This window comes from Enhydra lutris, unplaced genomic scaffold (assembly GCF_002288905.1).
Source record: "Enhydra lutris kenyoni isolate GAN:26980312 unplaced genomic scaffold, ASM228890v2 scaffoldscaffold9, whole genome shotgun sequence".
Lineage (NCBI taxonomy): Eukaryota > Metazoa > Chordata > Mammalia > Carnivora > Mustelidae > Enhydra > Enhydra lutris.
This window is the reverse complement of record NW_019154093.1, coordinates 37,531,476-37,546,141: the sequence shown is the minus strand read 5'-3', so window position 1 is coordinate 37,546,141 and position 14,666 is coordinate 37,531,476.

The following is a 14,666-nucleotide window of genomic DNA, read 5'->3' as shown; positions in this document are numbered from 1 at the left end:
TCATAAATGAATAAATGAATATATTTAGGGCTCTCCTCCCTCCCTCCCAACCACCATCAGCTATTGACAATTTATTTGAAAAACTTGTCATTCTAACTAAAAGGTCACTACTTCTGTGAATGTCTTTCCAAGAAGAATGATTGGAGTCTTCCTCTGAGTTCCCAGAACACTAATCACATTGCTTCCCAATTACATGTTCTATTTTCCTCTGAGGTAAGTTCTTTGAAGAAAATATCTTGGTCTTATTCATTTTTGAATTCGTAGACATGGTATAGTTTGCTGGCTACAGAGTAGTACTAAATGAGCATTAATTTGAAACATGAGCTTTTTTGGTTAATTTATTTGACTTACCAACATAAGTTTATTACTAGAAAGTAGTGTTAGTTTATAAAAACAACATAGCATTTTGTGTTTTAAATTGCTTAGGTTAAGTCAAATTTGGAAGGAAGGGAGTAGAAAATGTTTAAGAATTGTTGGAAATTCAGCCCAAACCTCCTTATCCTTTCTTTAACTTCCAAAATTAATAAAATGATATTTTGAGGACAGGTTCATAAGTCAGCACTTTCAGATGGTTATTTGCACTTGGCATTCTGTAGAAAGCCAACCAAAATCATTAAAAGAATAACCTTTCTTCATTACTTTCTATCTCTTGAACTCCTACACTTCACATTTCTAGGAGCCTGAATCTCAAGGTTTTTTAATGCTTATTTTAGTTGATCTTACTTGAAATCCCTGATTATGGGTTGGTGGTTTCTCAGTCTCTACCTGGGACCTGGCATATATTAGGTAGCAAGTAAATGCATCTAGTAAATATCTGACATACTTAGGCACCTAGTAAATGTCTGTGGTAGTTATTACAGTTGTAAAGCTAAGTGATGATGAGCCACCCTATCCCTCCCCCTACCACCCAGCAACCCTCAGTTTGTTTCCTGAGATTAAGAATCTCTTATGGTTTGTATTCCTTCCCAGGTCCCATCTTGTTTCATTTTTTCCCTCCCTAACCCCCATGACCCCCCACCCTGCCTTTCTAATTCCTCATATCAGGGAGAGCATATGATGATTGTCTTTCTCTGATTGACTTATTTCACTTATCACAATACTCTCTAGTTCCCAGGTTTTTAATTTGAGTCACTGGTAGTCACATCAACCACACAGCTATAATGTCATGTCCTGTCTGCCTCTCTGACCCACAGATGAATACACAATCGACTTCTGATGCCTGTGTTGCCCAGTGCCTATCACTCACCCTATTGTGTCGAACCATGTAACTATTTCTTTATACCTGTCTGTTGCCGCCACTGTAAATTTTTAAATATAAATTAAGAGGAAAAAGACTATCCAGGCTTGTACCTAAACCATTTGGCCAGAGGGTCCACTGTCCACTGAAACTTTTGGAGCTCCATTCACTTAAGACTGTTTTCCATTTCATTGTCCCAAAACTTAGGCTCTTCTGGTCATCTTTTCTGTTGCTTCTCTCATCCCCACAATGTACTGAAGTTTTCCCCTGGCCCAATTTCTCTCTTCTCTACTCCATCTGAACTCAGAATATGTCTTATATCATGATCGACAATTCCACTGAATTTGTCTTCACCAAATGCTCCCTCATAGTCTCAACTGAAACTTGATTCACTTGTAGCCTTTAAAAGTGGAGCATGCTGACATTCTCATCCCATAAATACTTCAGGACTGAAAAGTGGAATCGTTATCCCCTTTGCTCTCTAAAAACTATTATTCTTCTCTCCTGTAAAACCTCTCTTCCTTTGATGGTCTCCTTATATAGTAACATCTTCCTCTCTCAGGCCATTCATTTACCATCTCTTTAACACTCTTCTGCACCCATTGATAATTTTGGTATCTCATTTCTAATAAATTATTAGAAATTTATTTCTAATAAATATAATAATATTTATAAATAAGGAAATTCTTATTTCCTTATTTATAAAAAAAGAAAAAATAAGAAAAAATAAGGAAATTCTTAAACAAAAAAATGCACAAGAAATAAAATGTGATCAAATTATAGTACTACTATAGTCATATATATATATGACTACTACTACTACTACTACATATATACTACTATAGTCACATATATAGTCATATATAGTAGTATATAGTCATATGTGATAATTTGATCACATTTTATTTCTTGTGCATTTTTTTGTTTCTTTAAGAATTTCCTTACTTTTTCTTTGCTTTATTTTTCTATGTACCTTTCATTAATTCAATTCTCTATTTCCTCTTGATATAGTCAAGTGAATATAATCTCTCATTTTACCCCTGGAATAATCCTTCAGGAACACTTGTATTTTCTTGTTCTTGTCTGTAATGTTTGTTTTTCTAGATCTGATGTGTATCTGCTATCCTAAAATATCTCTTCACTATTATTCTGTGAATTTTCCATTTCTTTCTTGTGTTACATCTCCTATTTTCTGAGTCCCATGTCTTTTTCTTTCTGGGCTTACTGGAATAAAACATCCAAGGTAAAATACAAGATCTAGTAATTTATTGAGGAAGGATTTCTGATATGTGAATCTCTGAACATGATTTCATTTCACCCAAAACAAGTGAAAGTTTGACTGGCTATATATTTCCAGGTCAGAAATAATTTTCTTTCATAAATTTGAAGACCTTTTTTTTTTTGTTATTTTCTAGCTTTTCAAATTGTTGCCAGGAAATCCAATTCCATTACTATTCAAAATCCTGTGATTTTCCCTTCCACCTAAACATCTTAGAATTTTTATGTTGTCTTCAGTCTTTTGAAATTTCGGGTAATGTGTTCTGATGGTTTTTTTTAATCTATTATACTGGGTACTTGAAAGACTCTTCCACTTTGGAACCCCTTATCTTTTAATCTTGTTAAATTTTCCGTCATTATTTAATTGGTAATTTTCTCCTCTGTTTTTATTTTCTCTTTCTCTGCAATCTCAATTAGTTGGATGTAGGAGCTATCACCTACTTTTATCCTGTAGTTCAATTATTTTTTTCTTTTGTAATTTCTGTGTCTTTGCTTTGTTATTCTATTTGCTGGGAGATTTTTCTCAGCTTGATCTTCTAAATCCATCTTCTGTATCATCTTTTATCAGAGGCATATTTTTACTGCAAAAGTTACTTGTTGCTTCCTGAATATTACTTTTACATAGTATCTTGTTTGTATTTAAGGGTACCATGTCATTTTCATTTCTCTCAGAAGATATTAACTATAGGCTTTTTGTCTTTGTCTCCCTGCTCCTTGCATTATTTCTGAGTTCTATTTTCTGTGTTTCTTTTGATCTTTATCTTTCATAATAGTGGTTTTCCGCAAATATCTGGTGATCCCTGACTGTCCTTCGGAATTGAAGAGTGAAGCTCTCAAATGCTAATTGGAAGTTTTATATGCATGATAGGTTTCACCACAGGATGATCTGGCAGCAAGCCAAAGAATATTCTGGACTTCTGCCTGGGGCATAGCTATGTAGCCATATATAGTGAGTATTTTGGTCAGTTTTCCTGTTTTTAGTACTAAGTATCTTCTGTTTCTTGCCTGGTACCTGTTGTCTCCCAGACTGTAAGGAGGTCTGTGCATTAACTCAGTTTTCATACCCCTTCATGTGTACTTTATATTGTAGATAATAGTGTATTTTGTATGTAAATAATGTTATTAACTGTATCTTCCTTCTATTTCATCTCAAAATTTGTTGAAATTTCTTATTTCCTGATGCTTTCTCTTCTGTTTTCCCTGTCCATATGATTATGCATATTTTATTTTATTTATTTATTTTTAAAGACTTAATTGTTTGAGAGAGAGAGGGAAACAGTATGGCAGGAGAGACCGAGGGAGAGGAAGAGAAGCAGATTCTATTAAGTGTGGAGCCAGACACAGGGCTGGATCTCATGACTTTGAGATCATGACTTGAGCCAGAGTCAAGAGCTGGATGCTTTATCGACTGAGCTACCCAGGTGCCCTGAGTATATGCACTTTAAAGTTCTTTTTAGTTTCGTAGAATAATCTGGGTTGTAAGAATAAATTTATAAGGAAGGCAAGAGATTAACTTCCATGTTTAAAATAAAGTTCTCTTTTAATCCTTTTAATCCTTTTCCTTTCTTCCTACCCAATCTATTAGGAACATTGGGCAGAGAACTACATCTTTCTTTTGGAACTGCTCTTTCTCTGGCTCTCCTGACATCATACTCTTCTGACATTTATTCTTCCACTTTGGCTCTTCCATTTCAGTCTTTTGAGAAGGTTCCATGTTCTCTAACTGAACACTGAGATTTATAATATTAGGTACACTCCTACATCCCACCCCTCTGCCCTGCCCCAGGCTTGTTGCCTTTCTAACTCTACACTCTCTCCCTTTACAATCTTCATTCACCCGACTTCATTTAACTTTGATAATAAGTGGTTGTAAAATTTCTTTTAACTCTACTCAGATTTATTTCCCTCATCATTTCCACTTTATGTTTTAAGGGCATCTCAAACATAACATGACAAAATTGATGTGATGCTCTTCAAAGGTACAGAGCACATCATCATGGTCAAGAGCTTGGACTCTGGCTGTGTGTTTTATCCTTATGTTTAGTCATCCGCCAAATAACAGAGTACATACAAAGCACTTAGAATTGTGTCTTCAGGTTTTAAGCATTCACTAAGGGTTAGCAATTACTGCTTTGTCCAAACCTCCTCCTCTTCCTGTGTTCTCAATCTCAGAGAACAGCAATCCCATTCACCCAGCTTCTCAAGATAGAAACCTTGGTACTGTTCTTGACTCCTCTAGTTCCCACACTCCACACCCCTAACAATCACCAAGTAACAATGATTAAATAGCCTGAATATTTCCTCAATCAAGCCTATTTTTCTTCATTTCAACTGCCCAGCAACCTAGCTCAAAATATTATCTCTTGCATTCATACTTGTCTATTATTCTACCACAAGACAGCCGAAGTGACCTTATGTAACACAAATATTATGTCACCCTCTTGCTGCAAATACTTCAATGACTCGTTTCTGCCGCTTAGGCAAAGCCCAAAGTTTTTACTGTGGCGTGCCAAGTATAATATATTCTTGTGGTCTGACTCCTACCGTCCACACTCACACTCAGCCCCCTTTGCAACCAGCCCAGGTAGGTACCACTTCTGATTGCTTTTTGTGTTCTTCACATTCATAATTTCCTTTGCATTTCTAAGACTAAATTTTCTTTTTTTACACAGGCCCTCGGAAACAAGACTGCCTCTATAGAGGACAATTTCCCTTGCCTTAAAAAAAAAAATTACATTACAGGAAAATAGCCTCTCCCTATTCAATAAAGCAGGCTGAATATGTTCCAACTATACACTGCAATTCTCTTTGATTACATTTCAATAATGTACTCAGTATCAATCTTGTTCACTAGATTGAAAGCTCTGTGAAGACAGGGACCATGTCTAGCCTATACAACAATGTATATTTCCAGTCACTTATCTAGTATCTGGCTTAGAGTACTTTAAAAATATTAACAAGTAATGAATATAGGAGCTAAACATAATTATAATGACTTCTGTTTGTGCATATTTTTGAAAATTTCAAACCAATTTATAATCTATTACCTTATTTTTCATAAGGCATAAGTATCATATATCGTTTTCCATATTTTAATAGTGAACTAAAGTTTAGTGAGTCTGTGATATATGTACAGTCACACACAATAATTAGTAGACCTGAAATTGGATCTCATATCTCCTTACTCCAAAGCCATTGATTGTTTTTCTCCTTTAGCAGACTGTGTATTACATTAACAGTCATGTATATAGATTAGCATATGAGAACTTACAGAGCCATGAATTTGCCAGCAGTTCTATCATACACATACATACACACACTCACACATGCAGGCATGCACACTTGCACGTACTTGACAGTGATTTACCCAAAAAATATTCCATAGGTGCAAAATGGAACAAAGAGTAGCAGTGAGGGAAATATCTAGCAATCAATTTTAAAGACTTTCTTGAACGTCATAGGGATAAAAATATAGTAAGATAGAATGGAAAAAGTGTTTCAGGAATTGAGTAGAGCACAAAACACAAGAAAGCACGTGTATGTTACATACATGATATACAGAAGCACACATAGGTTTTTCTCTGAAACCTGACCAGTGCCCAGTGTACCACAGAGGGTGTGTAGCTTCACATCCAGTGTTTAAACTTTGACTCAGAAGCAATCTGACTTCTTGTGTTAACATAGATCCTTAGTACACATCCAAAAAGTAATTCTTAGATTTTCAGTTTATCAAAGAGATTTAAAAGGCAAGAGGAAAATAGGTAAACAGGTATTCATCTCTTTCTGTTAAAGCCCTACCAGTAAATTCATTGAAATATAAGAGATTCTCAGGGCACTGAATAGATTCTCCTCTCTCCCAAATCACATATGTATGTATGTGTGTGTGTGTGTGTGTGTGTGTGTATATATATATCTCTATGTATATATATATATATATATATATATATATTCTAAATTGATCATTGAATTGATCTAAATCAATCTAAATTGAATTGCTATTTTTTCTGTACCACAGTATGCAGTCAATAACCTCTCTTTCAACACTTTCCCAGAGCCAAATCCATTTATACATTAGGGCTTGCTAACCTTGACTAGGTGAAGTAACAAAAAGATTCGTCTTGCTACATTCTTCAAATCCTTTTCTATTGATTAAATCAAAGATAATTTTTACCACTGGAGAATTATGCCTGCGGTAGTTGACTCAAACAATATGTGTATCAAAATATATGAATTTCAATACCTTTGTGTTCCCTAGGATTTTAGACCCATGTTTGTCCATGTTATCCTTACCTAATATTACCCAATATCCCATACCTAGAAAGATAAAAGGACAAAAGGAAGTCCAATCTTTCTAAGATTTGTGATAAATACTCTGGCTGTTCTCATTCATTGGCACAGCCTTAGATTTTTGAAATGACAAATGTTTCTAATTTATTTGCTGAGAAACCCTTTGCTTCACCAAGTGTGCCACCAGGGATATGGAAACCTGCCAAGCTCTCTCCATGTCCTACTTCAAGAAACATCTTTAAAGCCATTACATAACCTCAAGTGTGCCTCTGAAACCCCCTTATCCAGACAACACACATGGCGATTCTAGGACTCTAAGTGGAATATCTGAGGCTTCTTTCTTTGTTTTTTGACTGTTGAAATAATTATATTTCAAAAGTACTCAGATTTCATGGGTTTGTTTTCATTTTATCATTATAATATCTGAAAGCCTGCAACTGTTACACATGGTTTGATTTGCTATCAATACAAGGAAACCAGTTTATCCTCATGACGATCAATGGACTGCTATTTGGACAAACCCCCTTCTGGTCTTTAATGCTGCTATTATCATACCAGCAATCAAAACACACAGAAATCAAGAAGGAAAGCATGATGCCTGGTACCAAGAAGGAGCTTATTAAATATTTCTAAGTTCTGCTTTTAGACAAGTTATTTATTTTAAGAACAAATGCTCAAATGCTTAAAATGTTCCCTTCTCTCTCTGCACATTGTTCCCAAGAATTTTCATCTACTGACTTCAAAGAGACTTCAAAGGGTTTCTATGAATGATTTCTAATATAAACCTTTATCCTGGATGTAGTTCCTAACTGCTTAATGATCTACCAATCTTTAACTAACACTCAACTTGTCTAAGGCAGAATTTGGAAATACTTATTAAACTCCTACTCTGTACCAGACAGTGCTCTCTTTCTTGATTTCTTGTTTTGATTAATTGTGTTTTCATTCTCTCAGTTTTGTACCTTCGAATCATCTTTAATTTCTCCTTTCTTTTCTTCTGTATTAAACATTTCACATCTTCACCTTCCTTCTTTTACCATGCACTCAATCTAGTTCAGATCCTTGCCATCTCCTAGGAGTATTACTGAAAGTAATACTACATGAAAGTACAGTATTTCCAGATATCTTTCTTCTACAATCATTTATTCAACAAATACTTATTAAATGTTGGCAATGTGCTAGGTACTGGCCTATATGCTAGGAAATAAAGTGAGTAAAAGAATTCTGGTCACTGATCTAATGAATTCACTGGATTATGAGGGAGATGAATATTAAATAAAAAGTTTTTCAAATAAATCTGTAATTGCACATTATGATAATTGCTATACAAGAAAATATTAGTGCTTTATCACTTTATGTATTGACACTTACATTAAATATCCTGATTAATTTTCTAAAAGGTATGTTCATTCCCCTATTCTAGAAGCCTCGCTGCATCTACATTTTCAACAGCAATATTTCCAGCCCATGTTCCTGGGCTGTATTTTCCTCCAGGAAATAAGCAGTGTGCATTAGCATATTAAAGGCTCAGAGGGATCTTGTGATAAAGAATTATGTTTATCTTTGTTCAAACCAGTGTTTCCTAAACCACTTTTTTAAAAAATTAAAAAGTTAAAAATTTTATCACTATAATTAGGATTTAGTATTCTGAATCAAACATTTTAGGAAAGGCTAGTCTACAAGATTATTTACCTTGACATTCAAGCTGTTTTCAACCCAACTTTTCAGCTCTTTTACTTCGACAAGCGTGTTTTTCCAATTCTATGCTCTAGCTTACACCACTCCCAATACTGAATGTTCCTTATCCATTTTCTTCATCTAAACTCATCCAACCAATCTATGGTAACACCTTTATTTCTTTATAAATCATGTTGAATGATTTTATTTGTTGGCTATCATAATTTGTTTGCAGATCTTAAAACGTCATAGTACCAGATATAACAAAAATCTGTGAATTGGAACTTCTTGGAATAATAAATGGAATATTTTATTTTACTCTTTATTTCCTTGCCTACTAGTCACAGTGTGTGCTGTTAGAAAAACATTCACAGAATTTGAGTTCGGATCAAATGGGAAATCAAATTTTTCTTTATAAAGTCTTCTCTAGCTGTTACACACTATAAATAAGGCTGCTTTCCTTGGCTTCCTTCTCCTTACCATTTATATTGTCATCTTAACACTAACTACCCTAAAAAACATGACCTAAGGATTAGAGAAGCGATCTGGAAAAAAAATCTATTGAGAGAAGTTTTGTAATAAGTGATGGCCTATAGAAGCTTACTCAAAATTTCTCCTTATTGTCTCACATAGATGAATAAAAATATTTTACTACTTCTATCCTTTTCTGTCCACACATCCTGTATTGGAATTTTTATCTATTGATTTACTTAAATATGTAAATATAACTATAGAAGACAGTAAAAAGCAAACTTCAGCATTAGATTAAAAATAGCTCAAGTTCAGGGAAAAGTTCTAATTCTTTAAAAAACTGTTTAGTTATATTTCTTAAAGAAAGTTGCTTTCAGGCCAAGTTGTGAATCTCAGCCAAGATTAGTATGAAGAAACAAATTTCTTAGCATTAGGACACTCTCAAAGATTTAACTTTCTTAAGGTGATAAACTAAAATAATCAGTTTCTAGGAATAGCATCTGAAGACTTGTTTATATAGAGATACAGAGTAAGAGAATAGAATGGAAATAGTCATACATAAGCTATTGATTACTAGAAAGTTAGGTTCAGTTGGAACCTTAGTCTAATCATTTATCTCACCCTTGAAGAAATTATTCAGATGATGGTTTTATACCTTAATATCTCCTGAATTATTTTTATACTGTGGTATAAGAGAATGGCTTATGTTCTTAATGATGACTGAGTTATTAAGAAAAGATCTGTTATTCAGCATGATTTACTGGACAGCCAGAGATATGTATAATGCATTTAGATGTAGTTTAATTAAATGTTTTACTTAATGAAAATCTGGGTATATGATCAGCAATATTTATTTTTGTAAAGAATCAACTTATGTGAAACCCTTCACATCCTCTTGAGTAAAAGCTTTAGTAGGAGCTAGTAAGAAAGTATTTTCCATGCAGTTGTCTTGTTTCAGGGATTCCTTGTCTTTTGTGATGGTTACACAATGTCAATATGGTGCCCTTCGCAAGACACGATAAAAGACCTAGACTTTTGATCTGATATAAGCAGATAGAAGACAGCATTTTTAAATAGTATTTCATGCTGCTTTATACTCATTCTTCAATCATAACTATAGATAACTTCTAATATTATCTATCTTTATTGATATTTTAATTAATGCTAATGATGGTTGCACTTGTGCCTTCAGGACAGAGAAAATGCTGCAATTCTGAAACTCAGCTAAATAAACAGGGCTTGTAATGATAATCTTTTAATCAATTAAGTTGCTTTGGGTATAAATCTAGGCAGTTACTTTATAATTAGAAAGATTTTAAGAGAATCATGAAACATATAAGCCTACTTGATGTCACCCTAAGGCTGAAAAAAGAGTTAATATAAAAGAAAAATTAATTTAAGAAGCTTTCTGCAAGGAAGTTAAAGACATGTGATAATGCACTCAGAGATTTAATAATTGTTAAATGAAATGTTCATGAAAGTTAACATGGCAGAATCAGACTCATTTTAAAATGGAACTACTTTGTTCTGATTCTGAGATTTTTTTCATTGTTAGCCTGTGATACGAGATTAAAAGTGCAATTTCACACAACAAATTAAAACATCTTGAGTATTTAAGTACTTACCTTTATTCATGTAAGTATAAATATTATATATGTGATTTTTGCTGTTTGTTTATATTCTTACTGAATTAAATTATTTAAGAAATGGTGAAAGGCAACAGGATTTGAGAAAATTAAGAAAATAAAATCAGGAGCAAAGTTCTGCAAAGAGAATTAGGGAAGGCTTTCAAAAGTTAAGAGAGCTCTTGGAATGAAAAAGCCTACCTAAATGATGGGGTCCTTTTGGTAGACAGAGTGTATTTCACAAAGATCACAGTGCTATCAGAGTAAACATTTTAAAAATTCAAATCTAAACACATGTAAAATTCTTCACAGTCCCTCTGCTACATTCACTATCAATCCTGTATGGCTGAGTCCAGAATATACAAGCCTCTGCCAAAACTACACAGTCTCCTTCCAAACCACACTCACGCCTTACGTTCCATGCTTCTGTGCCTTTGTATTTCCTGTTCTCCTGACCTCTCTTTTTAGGTAATTTCTTCCTTATCATTTTCAACTATACTCAGGGATTATCGTTGTAGAAGAATTTTCCTCTGCTATCCCTGTTATAAATGAATTGTATCCTCCTAAAATTCACATGTTGAAGTTCTAACCTTAAGCACCTCAGAATTTGAAAATAAGGTTGCTGCAGGTATAATTAGTTCAGATGAATTCACACCAGAGTAGGTTAGGACCATACTCTAATATGACTGGTATTCTTATAAAAAGAAGATCATGTGAAGAGAGAGATGCACACAGAGAAAAGAGGTGAAGGTACATGGAGAAGACAACCATCTATAAGCCAAGGAGACAGTTCTGGAACAGATCCATCCCTAACAGGCTTCCAAAGGAATCAACACTGACAAGACTTGATTTAGTATTTCTAACCTCCAGAATTATGAGACAAATTTCTTTTGTTTGAGCCATCTACTTTGGGGTCTTTGTTAAAGGAGCCCTAGCAAACTAATACAACCCCCTTCTTTGCTTTCTGTTCAAAAGTTAGGTTGTTCTTCTCCAATGTCTATAAAACTCAGGGCCCAATAAGGCAAACACTTATTACAATTGTTCTCTTGTCAATCTCTTGAGTCAGTGAGAGTTCTTAATTAGACCATAAACTCTTGTCTTTTGTTGCTGTTGTTCTCCTAATCCAAGACAAATATGCAATATGAAATTCTCTTTGTACAGTTTAATGAATAGAGGCAAAAATGGAACTTTTGCTTGGTCTTAAATTCACCAACTATCTGAAGAGTTAAAACTGCAATTTCAGGTGCAGCTAAAATTGTCCAACAAAAGTATAAAGTTAGACACTCTGAAGAAAAACATGTGTGACTTCACAAAAAGAACAAAATGGATAGGTTACCCCCTCATCTCAGAAATAAATATCCTGGAAAAGAAATGACAATGTCTTTCATCAATACACATTGTAAGTATAATAAGTATAATAAACTACTTGAACCTAAAAATTTAAACCGAAGACTTAAATAAGGATTTCAGATGTGTCTTGAAAAATTGATATGGTGGTTATCATCGAAAAATGATGGGCATATCTTGTTTAGAAGGAACAGTTGTAATAGAAAAGAGAGAGCACTATATGTCAGTATGGACATCCTAAACTGATAATGGAAATAGATTGAAGAACATTTGAAAGAGAATAGAAATAGAAATTATATTACCTTGAAAATACACTATTAACCACCAGATCATGTGAAATATATCTGAGTGATATTTTTCTAATGAGCATTATTATACTGGTAGAGAGAAAAAACAAGAATGAGAAAAGAACTGTTTAAACATTGTAGGCACATAATGCTGCTCAATCAAAATATTGTTACTTAAAATCTCCCTTGTTATTTTCTTCAGAATTTAAAAGTAATGCATATTTATTATTAAGAATTTGGAAGACATAAAAGAGTGGAATAAAATTCACTACATTCATATCTTTAGGTCCCACTACATTCCCATCATCCAGAAATCTATCTATCTATAGTCTAATCTATCTATACACTATCTATAGTGTATCTGTCTAATCTATCTATAGTATAATCTAAACTAAACAAATTGGAGTATTTTCTATCACTCATTTAAGGTTACACTCTAAATACATGCATACATACGTGTACACACATGCACAAACATACAACAAACATGTAGAGTATTAAAATTAAACATGTAAGGGAAAGAGTCAAGATGGCGGAAAAGTAGCAGGCTGAGACTACTTCAGGTAGCAGGAGATCAGCTAGATAGCTTATCTAAAGATTGCAAACACCTACAAATCCAACAGGAGATCAAAGAGAAGAAGAACAGCAATTCTAGAAACAGAAAATCAACCACTTTCTGAAAGAACTCTACGGAAAGCTCTCAGGGAACAAAAGCTCCTGAAAGCAAACCCTAGCGGATTACTCAGCCCGGCCCCTGGTAAGGGCGGTGCAATTCCGCCTGAGGCAAAGACATTTGAGAATCACTACAACAGGCCCCTACCCCAGAAGATCAACAAGAAATCCAGCCAGGACCAAGTTCACCTACCAAGGAGTGCAGTTTCAATACCAAGGAGAGTGGCAGAATTCCAGAGGAGGAGAAAGTAAAGCACAGAACTCATGGCTTTCTCCCCATGATTCTTTAGTCTTGCAGTTAATTTAATTTTTTTTCTTTTTCAATTTTTTTTCTCTTCTTCTGCTAAATTTTTTTAACTTTTACACTTTTCTTTTTTAAAAATTTTTAACTAGTTTATCTAATATATATATATATATATATTTTTTTTTTACTTTTTATATTTTTTCTTTATTCGTTTTCTTTTTTTAATTGTTTCTTTTCTTTCTGAACCTCTTTTTATCCCCTTTCTCCCCCATCACAATTTGGGATCTCTTCTGATTTGGTTAAAGCATATTTTCCTGGGGTTGTTGCCACCCTTTTAGTATTTTACTTGCTCCTTCATATACTCTTATCTGGACAAAACGACAAGGTGGAAAAATTCACCACAAAAAAAAAGAACAAGAGGCAGTACCAAAGGCTAGGGACCTAATCAATACAGACATTGGTACTATGTCAGATCTAGAGTTCAGAATGACGATTCTCAAGGTTCTAGCCGGGCTCGAAAAGGGCATGGAAGATATTAGAGAAACCCTCTCGGGAGATATAAAAGCCCTTTCTGGAGAAATAAAAGAACTAAAATCTAACCAAGTTGAAATCAAAAAAGCTATTAAAGAGGTGCAATAAAAAATGGAGGCTCTCACTGCTAGGATAAATGAGGCAGAAGAAAGAATTAGCGATATAGAAGACCAAATGACAGAGAATAAAGAAGCTGAGCAAAAGAGGGACAAACAGCTATTGGACCACGAAGGCAGAATTCGAGAGATAAGTGACACCATAAAACGAAACAACATTAGAAGAATTGGGATTCCAGAAGAAGAAGAAAGAGAGAGGGGAGCAGAAGGTATATTGGAGAGAATTATTGGAGAGAATTTCCCCAATATGGCACAAAATCCAGGAGGTTCAGAGAACCCCCCCTCAAAATCAATAAGAATAGGTCCACACCCCGTCACCTAATAGTAAAATTTACAAGTCTTAGTGACAAAGAGAAAATCCTGAAAGCAGCCTGGGAAAAGAAGTCTGTAACATACAATGGTAAAAATATTAGATTGGCAGCAGACTTATCCACAGACACCTGGCAGGCCAGAAAGAGCTGGCATGATATATTCAGAGCACTAAACGAGAAAAACATGCAGCCAAGAATACGATATCCAGCTAGGCTATCATTGAAAATAGAAGGAGAGATTAAAAGCTTCCAGGGCAAACAAAAACTGAAAGAATTTGCAAACACCAAACCAGCTCTACAGGAAATATTGAAAAGGGCCCTCTAAGCAAAGAGAGACCCTAAAAGTAGTAGATCAGAAAGGAACAGAGACAACATACAATAACATTCACCTTACAGGCAATACAATGGCACTAAATTCAGATCTCTCAATAGTTACCCTGAATGTTAATGGGCTAAATGCCCCAATCAAAAGACACAGGGTATCAGAATGGAAAAAAAAAAAACAAAACCCATCTATATGTTGCCTACAAGAAACTCATTTTAAACCCAAAGACATCTCCAGATTTAAAGTGAGGGGGTAGAA